We start from the raw sequence: 10,235 nt of genomic DNA, 5'->3' as shown, positions 1-10,235 counted from the left end.
GTTGAGTGGAGATGAGTTTGCTATTTGGCACAGCTTTTTGCATCAATAAAGCAAGTAAAAGGTGTGAAAGATAAAAAAAAGGGTGAAAGTGTGAAAAGTGAATTGGCCAAATTGAGGTGCATATAAAGTTTTTGCTTTCTTTCAATTAACTAATGGGGCTCATTTGAATCAGGTGAATTGAGTTCTGCTTTTGGAAACTGGGTTAAGAAGGGGTGCACCGGTCCTGGAGGTACTGCAATACCAGGTCAATGCGTGCAGTGGACAGAGCAAGATTTTTTCCATCTCCTTGTTCTAAAAATCCATTTAATATATGGTCCCCAGAGAGGGGACGTATCAGATATTAAACTGATAAGAACAGATTTAATTTTTTTTTTTTTCTGTTTATCAGTAGGACTTCAAAATAACAAAGGTGATCGCCTCCCGTTGCCTGGGAACCGTCCAGGCACAAGAGGGCTATGTGTCACCAGAAGGCGCACACACTTCCTCAAGGCCGGCAGACGTGCAATCCCAGGCACCTTCCAGTACCGACCAAGGTAGCGTCCTCCGAAACTACACTTGATCTTAGCCAAAAGGCCGAGAAGCTATAACCCGAATTGGTTACGGCCTTGAGTGGCACCCTGGCCTATACCGGACACATCTTAGGGAGAGGGAGACAAACCCACGCCTACAGAAGACATTTTGTCACCCAAGCCAACCCTTGAAAAGGCTGTTTTGCAGAGCAAAAACAAGAAGAATGGTGCTTTTTGCAGCCGCCGCCCACTGCAATGAATCTGAATAACTCCTCCTTTTGGACACAAGCACCTCCCCTCCCCCTTGCAGTCTTTCCAATTCATGATACAAAAAGACGGACGGACAGGACAGGACAGGACAGGCTGCCTGACTTTCCGTCACTGCCACCCTTTGCCATCCTTGCCCGTAGAAAGCCCTTTCATCATCCCCAAACCCTAATCTTTTCCCTTCCCTTCCCAGATGCGTCTCACTCCCTTTCATTAGGAAGTGAGCGCAGCCTTTTCTCCGTTCTGCACATGCGCGACGTTAAACACAAATGCGCAGGCGTGCGTTCCATTACCCTCACTGCATTCCACTCCCATACAGGAAGTGGGCGCAGCTATTACTACGGTCGCACATAAAAGAACCCACGGCCACCACTGCACATAGCTGACTCCACCACAGGACACCCACTTCTACACCAACGCAGGTAAGACAGGATCGGCACCTCTATGCTCCCGTTACAATCAGGCTCAGTCACCATGTGATAACGCTCTCAACTCTTTAGTTGCAGGCTCCCCTTGCTTCACCTCCACTGGCTGTGCTGCCATTTCCTCTCCCACCTGGAAGGTATACTTTATTCCACTATTTTCCTGTTTCTCTCTTCCCCCTTTTCCCATAACCTACTTTTATCTGCATTTGTGGGGTATCTATATGCTATTTACATCATAGTTTTATTCATTAATATGGAAGGGAAGAGTGCCCATGAGAGTGTTGAACTGCGGAGAGCAAGAGATTAAGCTGCTCCGATTTGCCACCATTGATAAGCTGTTCTCAGTAGATACACATGCTATCCAAACAGCAGCATCCACCATTGCTTCAGCCCACCCATTCAGTGACAGCTCACCAAGTCAGCCAGAGGAGTGGTGTAAGGAATTACACGTAGGCACTGACTCCACACCTTCACATCACAAGAAGGGGGTCTACAGGCTAGTGCAAGAATACGAGCAAGTCTTCAGCAAACATCCGCTAGACTTTTGAAGAATAAAAGGGGTCAAACACTACATCCCCACAAGTGCACACCCACCCATCAAAGAGAGATATAAGCCAAAACTACCTGCACATTACCAGTGTACCAAGGACATGTTGAGCAACATGAAGGAGGCTGGGGTTATCCGTGACAGTTGTAGCCTCTGGGCAGCTCCGTTGGTCCTGTTAAAGAAGAAGGACAGCACCACTCCCCTGTATTGAGGAATAGCTAGCTGCATTGAGAACTGCAAATTATTTTTCTACCCTTGATCTCACTAGTCGCTATTGGCAAGTGTCCGTTGCTGAGGCAGACCGGGAGAAGACTGCCTTTGCCACCCCGATGGGTCTCTGCGAGTTCAAAAGCATGCCCTTCGAGCTGTGCAATTTGCCAGGAACCTTCCAGAGGCTGATGGAATGCTGCTTGGGACACCGAAACTTTGAAACGGTACTGCTATACCTTTATGATGTTATTGTTTATTCTAAAGCAAACAAGATTTTAGGGTGTATAAAAAGGGAGATTAGATCCGGTGATCCCAACGTATTGTTACCCCTCTATAAATCACTTGTAAGGCCACATCTGGAATATGGGGTAAAGTCCTGAGCAGGTTGATAACCATTGGTTTGAGCATGGTAGGGTGTAGTGCGCATCTTCCTGCATCGGTAAAAGCTGCAGAAGTCCTTGAAGATTTCCGCTTCAAAGGCTGTGCCTTGATCTGTGAGGACTCTCTCTGAGTAGCCATGAGGTCTGCATAAGTGTGCTTGGAAGACCTTCGCTGCAGTATGGGCCATTAGATCTTTGACTTGTACCACAACCATAAATCTCGAGTAGTTGTCTACCATCGTAAGTGCATACGTGAGCTCGCCTCGATATTCTGCAACAAAACTCCCTTTTTCGATTTCAGTTTCAGCAAACACTCCTCTTCCTGTAGAAAATATTTATCATTACCTAAGACAGTCATTCTAATGCATGACAATATTAAGGCAATTTAGTTAAAACTTGTTTTAACTCACCTTTAAGGGGATTGATGTATTTCATGGTCAATCCAGGTTTGTCAGTGATGGCACTGACATAATGTATGGCGTCTTTTTCGGGCGTTATCCTTTGCCTTTTCATTGTGAAAATCCAGTTGCCTATATCAAAGCAAATTCTACTACTTGTAAAGTATGCAGAAAATGAAATGTAGAACATATAACATCAACTGCTTAGGAACGCATCATAGGTTAGTACTTAAAAGGATATTGTCATGTTCTAGTCATAATGCAAGCTGGACATTTTTCATGTTACCCTGTAATCGCCGGCCTGTTCTAATGCTCACAAGCCAAGATATAGGCTCAGCTGCTAAGGCTTCCCTCTGCCTTCTGAATGAAACTTGAATATGTCTGGGTCACTGTGTATATAGCAGGTGCTCAGAAAAAATAAGAGTCAATTCAATAGAAATAGCTCTGGCACACTATAGTGATCAATAACGTAAGAAAAGAACTCTTGGAATGCTGAAAATTCTTTATTTGTGCAAAAGGATAATTCATCCAACGTTTCGACCTTGTTTTTAGGTCTTTATCAAGGATAAAGTTATCTAAGATCATAAAGGGTTACAAAACCATATAAACACGTAATTAGTACATAGTACAACATAACAGTACAATATATTGCTACTTGAGAGTACAATGGGTCAAATGACCATGATGCACATACAAAAAATTTTTCCAAAGCCATAGTGAAAACATTTGTACTGAGGAAAGAAAATTTCCACATGACCTATCTGAGAAACATTCTGGATCAAACAACCAAAAATAGTCAAGCAGGTAAATACACACCTATATGGATAACAGGATGATATGTGTTCAATTGTATAGCGTCATTGCCATTAAGGTACAAATGGAAAACTTGCAATCCTATATAGTGAAGGAAATGAACACATATCATATCAAAGAACACAGGAACATGGGTGTGAGAAAAACCTCAATGTTTATACTTTGTTCTTTATAATGGTGTGAACATGTATATGTCTCAGTACCTTATGCACTTGAGAATTCTAGTGAGTAGATCATGAAAGCCTATTTCAGAACTGGAATCGGTAAATAATTGTAGGTGGAATCTAAATGAAAAGATGGTACAAGTGTTATCATGACACGTGGGCTATAACACAATGAGGGGCACTGCAGCCAGAAACTTGAGATGCTGCCCCCTGACTGCTGGCCCCTATGCATGTTTAAATAGAGGTCTCCCCCTAGAAAGACACTGACCTGCCGCCCCCCGCCTCCTGTGGTGTGACTGGCCTAAGCCCCGCCTCCTGGATACATATCACCGTGCTGCCCAGCTTCCAGCCTCTCGGCTGCAGGACCCGGACCTGTTTGGGCAGCCGGACACAGGGACCCGCTCCTGGAGGCGGTAAGAGAGCTATCAGCAGGGAGGTAAGCGTTTCAGCTCACAGCACTGTTAGCTGTGAGCGGCTCCCTCTATGCTGAGGCACAAGCGATGTGTGACCGGTGAGCGCGGCGTTCTAAGGGAACTACCCGCCCGCTGGTCCGCTTGTGCTCGCCATTATTTAACAACCTCACCCCCCCCCCTCCCCCCACCCCCCCCCCCCCTCCTCCCACCCCCCCCCCCCTCCTCCCCTAAAATCAGCATGGAGGAAAGCGTTCTGCTCACGGCGCTGTTTGCTATGAGCGGCTCCCTCCCTGCTGAGGCTCAAGCTACGTGCGCCGGCGAGCGGCGTTCTGAGGGAACTACCCGCCCGCCGGTCAGCTTGAGCCGCCATTAAGTTTGAAAAAGAGCGCTTCGCGCTCTTTGTCATTGGCCCCGCCCACCCGCCGCCCAGCAACCGCCGACCAGACACCGTCGCCAGTGCCGAGGAGGAGCTGGGTAGGGCTGTGTGCGCTCTGCACGGCACCTAAAAGGTGTGCCTCAGAGCGCAGCTGAAAAGCTCCGTTCTGAGGCGCATGGTGCCGGTAGAGAACGTGCGCTCAGCCTGCAGCTCCTGCCATAGACAGAGCAGGAGCTGCCGGCAAAGCGCACGGAAGTGACATGTCACTTCTTAGAACACAGCGATTCGGGCAACAGCTGAATCGCTGCGTTCTACTATGCAACGTGCGTACGGCCTCTACACAGTCTCCATAGACTGTGCAGGGGACGCAGGACGCATGAATTAGGCACACAGCCTAATTGAAGTGCAGACTCAGTGCAGTCCCTGTCACAGCGCAGGTTGGAGGCACGGTAGGGGAGAATCTAGTATGCAGGCACTAACCTGCAAGAGTCAAATCACCCCATCCCACACGCACTGAACTTCCCCTCCCCTCCGTTTGTATGCCCCGGGAATGCCAAGGGGGCTAGCCTGGGAATGAACCAGGGACCATGTGGGTCTCCCAGTGAGCGGGCGGGTTAAGGGATTCTGTTAGGACTTCAATGTTCAAATTGAGGGGGGCTGGTAGTGAACAGGGGCAAGAAGCAACAGTCAGCAGGTGGCGTGTTTTCCCTCCTGCTGATACCACACCTACACCAAGCCCCCTCCCAGGCCAAAACACACTCCATTTGACATTATGACAATGGTGACTGTTAACAGCCCCGCCCCGTTGTCACACAGGGGATTTCAGCATGTTATGGCGGCGGTGGGTGCGGTGCCGACTATCGCGTTGTACGGTCATGTGCAGGGGTCACGGTAGCAAGCTTTGGCATGGGTAGCCACCATGTCCGGAGTCTGTCATCTTAACCCTTGGATAGGTGTGAGCGTCGTCGTAGCAGGCGTTACGTGGGTAGATCTAGATCCAGTCGTCTTGTCATTTCCTGAATCACCAGGTGAGTACCCTGATGGGGAATGCGGGGTGGGATAAGTCCCCCTAGGGAGGATAACGTGACGTCACAGGTAACAGGCGTCCCGCCCAGCTCTACATGTTGTCACTAAGTTATTTATAACAATGTTATTGGTGCTGAGGGAATCGCCCTCCCCCGTTTCTGTTAAAAGCTGTGATGGTATCTAGCATTCCTACCCCTTGTAGACAGCATTCCACAATCTACCTGCTCTAACTGTAAAGAAGCCTTCCCTATTTCGGAGGATTAAGTTTGGTGGCAGTTTATTTATATTGACCACACGGGTATTTATACAAATTATTATTATTTATTATGCGCCATATAATTCATGGCGCTTTGCATGCGAAAGGGGTTTTTACATAATAGGTACCAGTATAATAATCATAAACCGTACAAGGCACAGACTGGTACAGGGGGAGAGAGGACCCTGCCCGCGAGGGCTCACAGTCTACAGGGGATGGGTGAGGAGACAGTAGATGAGGGCAGAGCTGATTGTGCGGCGCTGTATCGGACTGAGGGTTACGGCAGCTTGTAGGCCTGTCGGAAGAGGTACAAATGAGATATCCTCTGAGACGTCTTTCAAAAATTAAACATATCTTAATTTTTCAACCTTAGTTTAATACAGGCGGCCTCCATTCCTTGTAATAATCTTGTTGCCACCGGTTAACTGACCCTTCAAGTGATTTATTGATTAGTGACAATATTATGGGATCACGGGATCTAACCCCCCTGTTTTACCCCTAATGTCATGCTGTAATTGAAAGAAGGGATCTATATTGGTCACAGTTAGTTTTATCGAAATGTGAGAAGTATATCTCTGTACATTTGCATGGTTTGATTGTTTTTCTAAAACTGCTTCTTTTTTGTAGTGAAGTAATTTTCATCCTTTTTTACTAGATTTTCCCTCTTTGGTTAATTACGTATGTTTTAATTGGTTTTCCTTACCGTAAGAACTGAAAATAAACAAGTGAGATGGGAAAACCGGCAATGTTAGCTATTCGCAGAATAATTATGCCCGCTAATATTTTCTGGACAATTACTTCCACATACATATTCTAAAAGGTATAAATTCACTTTTAGTTTTTGTGTGCGTTGCATGGATTGGGGACGCTGCCCCATCGGGGCTTACGGTCTGGATTCCCTATCTGTATGTTTATGGGGGTGTGGGAGGAGGCTAGAGTGCCCGGAGTAGACCCACGCAGTCACGGGGAGAACGTACAGGCTCCTTGCGGATGGTGTCCTTGGCGGGATTTGGGCCCAGGACCCCAGGGCTGCAGCTAGCCATTGAGCCACCGTACCATGCCATAATAGTTTCAAGAGCAGGAACAGACAGATTTGTAGATGGAGTATTACGGCGTTGCAGGGCCAGCTGTTTGGGATCATTTGCGATACAAAGTGTTTATATAGTTATATATAAAAAAAAAAAAAAAAAAATGCTCCTTATGCTGGGCCCGGGGGGACATGGTCCATTAACCTAACTTTGATTGCGCCTTTCCCCCTATTTCGGTTCCAGCTACACAAAAGGGGGGGTGGACTGGGAAATAGGAGAATGACCAGTGGTCCGACGATGCCGGTGGGTAAAAGCCTTAACCAACTACAGCCCTTTCCTCGAATAAGTAATCAGGCTGATTAGGTTTTTGTGGCTTGGAATGATTATGGGTCAACGCAGGGTTGAAGGCAAAACAGGCATCTGGGTTCCGGGTTAGTATCGGGCACCTTATTGCAATCCCAATCTCAGGTATTTTGGTAACTCAACCCACCAGCAGGATCAAGGTTGGAGTTCTCAGCTAGATGGTGGGGTGCTCGGTGAAGTTAGGCCTATGATCCGGGCCTCCATTTTGCATTGACCTGACGGTTCGATGGTACGTTATTCAGCGGGTGTTGCTCTGGTGGTTGATGTGCGTGACGATTTTACAAGCCACCCTCTAGTAATACACACCCTGCAGTATTCAGCGAATGTGCACCAATTTCGGTTGCAAGCAAACTGTTACGAGGTCGGTCTTCCCATTTTTAAATTGCGGAACGGTACTGAAGCGATGAGGGTCTTGTGGGGTGAAAGGTATTGAAGGGTTGGATGATTATGGTAAGCGAGTGGAGCACAGTAGGCCTATTCTTTTTTAGCCGAAGATTGTTTGTTTTGTTTTAAAAAAAAAAAAAAAAAAAAAAAAAGAAAAAAGTGGGGGTTTGGATTGTTCGCCCCATTGCAAATCTATACATTGATATTTTGGATCTTTTTCCCTCACTCGGCGGGTGTCCCGACGTTGTCGTTTATGTCTCTTAGGCGAGCGGGTGTATGGGACCAGTTTTTACCCATGACGACGGCCCTTCATTTTAGCGTTACGTAGTTGGTCCTCCATTTTGTGGGCTGGTTTTTGGTTGGTAATGCGACGGTTACTCGTTATTTTGGTGTTTGCCAGCCGTGGTACCCGGCACGTACTCTCCCAGAGTTGGGGTGCTACAAGGCTTCAGGAGCCAGCATACATGAGCACAGTGTTCAGTGGATCAGGTAACGACAATGGAAATGCATTATGAGGGACGTCAGGTCGGAGTTGGTTTTTTGAAATCGGGTTTTATTCGACACGTAAGGAGATTCAGAACAGTGTACAGGGCTAATGTAAAATGACATGATTGTGATTTGTTTATCCAAAAAAAAAAAAAAAAAAAAAATTTTTGTGGGTTTTTGTCTTTTTGTCAGTACCACCTTGGAGAGACGAGGTGTTTGATGGTTACGAGAATTCCCTGTTCTGACAGTGTTTTTGCCTTTCAGATCCAAGTCGGCCCAGTGATTGGGTCCGAGGTTACTTCCATGTATGTTGTCTGCGAGGAGAGCGGATCTTCGCCTCTTCGCCTTGGTGGTCGGTTCTTGGTTCCTGTTACAGTGAAAGTAATTGGAAAGGTTGCCGGAGCTTGGCTCAGCTGTGGGTCTATCAGAGGCGATCAAGATTGCGTGAGCTCTCTTTTCTACAACCGACTTGGTGATACACATAGGCTTCAAGTAGCTGGTCCAAGGCCGTCTAGCTAGGCCTCTTACCCTTATCCGGTCAGAGAGGTACAAGTTTCCCTGTTTTAGTGTGGAGTGTTACAACGATCCGGTCGAAGGTTACCCTCTGGCCCAGGTGGCTTGGAGCTATGGAAGAATGTGATAAGGATCTCTCCTGGCGCATGGTCGATCAGGGCCTACCCAAGTTGTGCTGTTAATAAAGTGTTTTTTAAAAAAAAAAAAAAAAAAAAAAAAAGAGGTTGTTGGTCTGGCACCGCCAGCTGGAAGGCAATATTTGGCTGTCCTTAAGCTCGGATGGGTACACCCCAAAATGATGATGTTATGGATATGGTGGTTTCGGAAATGCCTGGGACGGCTCAGGTATTTCAGTTTTTGGGGGGGGGTCGCAGCTTGCTGGCGCGGTGCTGCTCCTTGGCGGAAGGGGTAGAAAAAGTGGTGGTGAAATACCCGCGCCGGACGGCCGGAAGGCGGTACATTTACCTGAACCCCGTGATGTTGGCAAGTTAATGCCTGGTTTAAAGCTGCGACCAAATTTTATGCCAAAAGATGAGAGTGGTTTTTTCTCCATGCCTCTCTCCAAAATGGAAAATTCAAATAAAAGTATTTTAATTTATAAGAGAACGGTGTCGTGTCTTTCTAGGGGGGAAAAATGGTGGTAGTTGGGTCCTGGCAGTCTGAGGGGCACTGCAGCCAGAAACTTGAGATGCTGCCCCCTGACTGCTGGCCCCTATGCATGTTTAAATAGAGGTCTCCCCCTAGAAAGACACTGACCTGCCGCCCCCGCCTCCTGTGGTGTGACTGGCCTAAGCCCCGCCTCCTGGATACATATCACCGTGCTGCCCAGCTTCCAGCCTCTCGGCTGCAGGACCCGGACCTGTTTTCCCACCCTCCCTCCCTTTTTGTTTTCCAAGTTGATTGAGTTTTCTGTGTTTAAGTCGCAGCAGCGGAAGGGGTAGAAAAAGTGGTGGTGAAATACCCGCGCCGGACGGCCGGAAGGCGGTACATTTACCTGAACCCCGTGATGTTGGCAAGTTAATGCCTGGTTTAAAGCTGCGACCAAATTTTATGCCAAAAGATGAGAGTGGTTTTTTCTCCATGCCTCTCTCCAAAATGGAAAATTCAAATAAAAGTATTTTAATTTATAAGAGAACGGTGTCGTGTCTTTCTAGGGGGGAAAAATGGTGGTAGTTGGGTCCTGGCAGTCTGGACCGTGTGACAAAGAAGAAAGGAGAGAAAGAAGAGGAAGAAAATGCAACTACCTGTAACATTACGTGATAGTCACTGGTAAGTATCACTTGACAATTCAAGTGAAAAAGGATTCCTTTATTAAAGGGTTCTCAGTCGCCTCAGGATCATGAAATACTAGGGTAAATGATATGAGAATGGGTAAGAAGCACCACTAAAGGAAATATGAGATGCAGGACATATATCTATAAACCCCTGAACTACATGATAGAAATAAAAAGAAGAAAAAAGAAAAAAAAGAAGAAAGAAGAAGAACACATAGAATGCGGAAAGAGAATGGGTACAACTACCTGAGTTACTGCAGGGAGGCCCCTGGTTGGTATTGTGAGGGTTAGTGGAATTCCTTCACTGAAGGGTTCTCAGTTGCCTCAGGTTCGTGAAAAATGCTATAGACAAATAATGCCCGGAGAAAAGGGGTTCATATACAGCGAATAATGGTAATACAAG

The 10,235-nt window shown here is 46.8% G+C and overlaps 1 pseudogene; it reads right to left on the bottom strand.

Annotated features, from left to right (window-relative positions):
- Positions 1-207: 207 nt before the first annotated feature.
- LOC142286896 (U2 spliceosomal RNA) lies at positions 208-414 on the bottom strand (annotated as a pseudogene).
- Between the last annotated feature and the right edge of the window lie 9,821 nt (positions 415-10,235).

Source organism: Anomaloglossus baeobatrachus, unplaced genomic scaffold, assembly GCF_048569485.1.
Source record: "Anomaloglossus baeobatrachus isolate aAnoBae1 unplaced genomic scaffold, aAnoBae1.hap1 Scaffold_70, whole genome shotgun sequence".
Lineage (NCBI taxonomy): Eukaryota > Metazoa > Chordata > Amphibia > Anura > Aromobatidae > Anomaloglossus > Anomaloglossus baeobatrachus.
Note: the sequence above shows the minus strand (reverse complement) of the source record. Positions and strands in the feature narration are given on the sequence as shown.